General features: G+C 33.6%; 1 protein-coding gene across 1 annotated transcript in view; it reads left to right on the top strand.

The window, feature by feature from the left end:
• Positions 1-3,069: 3,069 nt before the first annotated feature.
• LOC128998286 (beta-1,3-galactosyltransferase 1-like) overlaps positions 3,070-3,781 on the top strand; it is a 31,965-nt gene continuing 31,253 nt past the window's right edge. The window contains exon 1 of the mRNA XM_054424358.1: positions 3,070-3,088. The gene's annotated coding sequence lies outside the window, so the exon portion shown is untranslated. The remainder of the gene's footprint in view (positions 3,089-3,781) is intronic.

Here is a 3,781-nt window from a genome sequence, read left to right as displayed (position 1 = left end):
GTGTAATATATATTGTATACTTGTATATTGTATTATGTATTTATTGTATAACTTGTAATTTAAAAAAATAAATGTATTATGGAAATCAAGTATAGCTATACATAACTTTTTCTAAAATCACGGTACAACAGGAGTTCTGATAGCTCAGAATTTATAATATTCTGAAACAAAGTTACACAGTCAGTACTAAGAGGACTATGTTCAATTTACTGATCGCTCAGAATTATGATGTTCGTTGGTTATTCAATAGTTTGAAAATGTTGGAACTTGGATTTTTAGTCAATATCGTGGAACTCTATTCTAGGAGTTCTGACCATTTGGAATTATATTTACTCCAAATTAAATTTACTTGGACAGAAAATTGATTGGGATCAAGGGATGATCCCTTTGGCGCTCAGCCCAGTGCTCCCCCCACTCCTCATTGGCAGAATCTGCTACCGCCCATGCATCCCCATAATGTTGTTCAAAGGTTTATTGCGGACATTTTCCATCACGATGGTAAAAAACAATTAATACACAACGTTTAGGGATCTGGAATCTGATCCCGTCCTCAGGTGAAAAAACTTAACTAACACATTACAACTAACAATACACAAACCAAAAACCAACATCACCAACAATGAGTTTCAAACAAAGAATCCCCATAGTGAAACAAGCGCATCACTTTGGCTGTTGACCTTAGTGATGTTTAATTTGTGTGAAATAATTGCACCACTATATGAACGAATATTTTGATAATGTTTGATCTACAAACGAATGAAAAAGTGTGCTAATATAAATATAAATCATAACATAGTCAAAACTAAACATTTTTAACAATCCAGCAACTGCTGATACATAATAAATATTAAAATAAAGTTAAGAACAAAGGCATCTCAGCTGTGGCTAAGTAGATGCCACATCAGCTCCCCGCAGAGACTGGAAGTCCAGGAAGATTGAGCTTTACATTTCGACCAGACCGAGTTGTATAGGTTCTGAATAATGATGCCGGGTTTGGAGGTTTTTAGGGATGTGTTTGAAGGTTGTATATTTTGAGGCTCTTTGTCTTTGATTGTTGGCTGATAACATTTGTCAGGTAACACAATACACAGCTTGGACAGGTCTGATTGAAGACATGTGTTGACGGAGTCATACAGCATAATCAGGATCATCATGCCTGGATTTGTCAACAGGGGACTTTTTTTCTAGAAAGACCAAATATACCAAAAGCTCAGTGACCTTTTTATTGTATAATGGTCATAAAAGTAAATTAGTTTATAGCAAAACATAGCTATAAAAATAATATTAACTATTTTTAATATTCATATAAACGTCCGTTATGGTCGTGACAGGATTTTGTGTTTTTCCACTAAAGATGCTCTTTTAAAAAGAAACTACCAAAGATATTGCGTTACCATGGACATTTTATGAAACTTCAAATGTTAATGAAATAAAAAAAATAATAAAAGTTTTGAAAAAAGGGGAAAAAAATTTGCAAAGTGCTTTTCCTGAAAACGTACGTTTTTAAATTTTCACTCATCAATACTAATTAACAATACCCCCGCCGCAGCAAACCTGCCGACTAAGCGAATTTCCATTTGTCTGAATTGATTTTCAATCAAATATATTTTAATAACATTAGGTTTAACGAGTACCTAGGTTTGCTGCTACAAGGAAACTAATAAAGTGTGTTTTTGAGTAAATATTGATAGCTTAGTACAAAATAAATAAATTTGCCAAGTTTGATCAAAATATATCCATCAACAAGCAAACTACAACATTTGACAATATTCTCTATAAGAATAACATGGGAATTTTAAATTTACAATTTTTGTAATTTTCTCCGTTACTAATAATCGAACAAAAATATTTTTATATACTAAATTATTTGTTTTTTTAAGCTCTTTAAAAAGGTCTAAAGAGAAATCGGGAAATTTTGTGTTTTGAGGGTCAAAAGTGAAAAAAAAAAACAATTTTTACCCCATAAAACCCCCCGTAAAGCCCCGTTCCCATGGTCCGATCGTGCTGGTTCGCTTTATCCCGCGTAAGTTTATCCCACTTTACACCTTTAAACCAAATTTAATCAAAATCGGACAAAAATTACTCAAGTTATCGCGTTCACGGACGTATATATATATATATATATATATATATAAGTATATATATATATACATATATAAAAATTTGAACGAATGGTGTTTTTGGCCTCTGGGGACATCAAAATGAAAAAGTAAATTGGTCCCGGGTCTAGGTCTTACCGTGCCACCTACGGTAATAGCTACTTCCCTATAGGGAAATTCGCTAAAACTTACCAAATTCTAATAAAAACCACAGAATCGTCAAATAAATTAGTGCACAACGAGGCTGGTTATAATAAGCCTGCTTTCGAGCAAATAAGATAAAAAAAGTATCACTACAGACCAACAGACAGATTTACTTATTGGATTCGATTGAGTGAGACCATTGAGATAAATAAAATATAGAAATAGATTGAGTCATTGAGTGAGACTGAAGCAGAGACGAGAGTGAGAGATATAGACAGACAAACAGACAGACTACTACTATCTGACATACATGGACACTATTACCCAAGAAGATCAAGAACCGAAGAACCTCGAACTTGAACCAGAAATTAAGAAACTCAGGAAGAAATAGACCATTTTATTTAAACTTACAAGTACAAGTGCAATTTCTTAAATTCTCGGTTTGTGTGCATTGAAGTGATATCTTTTTATGGCAGAGGCATACATTTTCCATTAACGAATAGTTGTTTTCATAACCTAGGCCCATGAATTGTGTATCTTCAGCATCCTTAAAAATTGCCCGATTGACTTTTATCGTATGATATTTGGACAAAATGCCTAAATCGAGGTTAGTACACATTTTTACAATTGTTACTATTTACAACAAAACTTAAATATTTAACCCTATCGTTTTTTGTTTTCACTACATTCAAAGAAAAGGGTACAAGGGTAGGTACAATTTAGAGTGACTTTCTCTGTTTAGGAAGAATTGAGGTCACATAATATTTGATTGTTTTTGGTAGCCTACAGGCTAGGTCATCAAAGGGTAGCCTCAATAGAACAGAGTTCTTATTGACAGACAGTGGGTAAGTTACTAACTTATATAGACTCCTTTTGGGGAACATAGGCCTAGGCTACTTGTTTGTTTTACCTCGAGATAGGCGTACCCTACTACCTAGTCTACATAGCCTGAAAGGCATCAGTCTTATTGCCTCATTGTTAATTGCTGATCTATTGCCAGTCTCAAGTCGATCACCGTTAATGTGGTGGCAATAGCCTAGTTTAATTTGTAAGATATGTACCAAAAAGTGTCAAAGGTTGAATAAGTTATTGTCCTCAGCCTATTAAGATCATCTAGCTATCGGCGACACAGCTGTAGGTTACCTAATTAATAGAACCCCAACGATTAATAATTTAATTATTTAGTTGCCTTCTTAGGCCTACAGTATGGTAAACTTACTTTTCATGTTGAAACGAAAATATAATCCGATCGTTTATAACAGTAAAAGTTTTAAGTCCTTAAGTTAAGAAGGAAATCAAATTGTAGGTTAGGCTACATCAGTCATGAAATTGCTCCAACAACTTGGGTTTTAACATCAGGCTAGGAATAGCTTTAAGTTATGAAAGGCTAGGGAATGATGAGCAAAATAAGATTCATTTAGTAGTAGGCCTAAGTTAAATTTAAAGGCATTTAACAGAATGCAAAGATTACCCAATGTCAGTGACACAGTAGCCTATTCTGCATTTTCCAAGAATCCTTTTTATTTTAATCATATAGG

This window comes from Macrosteles quadrilineatus, unplaced genomic scaffold (assembly GCF_028750875.1).
Source record: "Macrosteles quadrilineatus isolate MER2022 unplaced genomic scaffold, UCM_ALF_1.0 Scaffold_7__1_contigs__length_78375512, whole genome shotgun sequence".
NCBI classification, from domain to species: Eukaryota; Metazoa; Arthropoda; class Insecta; order Hemiptera; family Cicadellidae; genus Macrosteles; species Macrosteles quadrilineatus.
The sequence above is the reverse complement of the archived record's forward strand: the minus strand, read 5'-3'. Positions and strand labels throughout refer to the sequence as shown.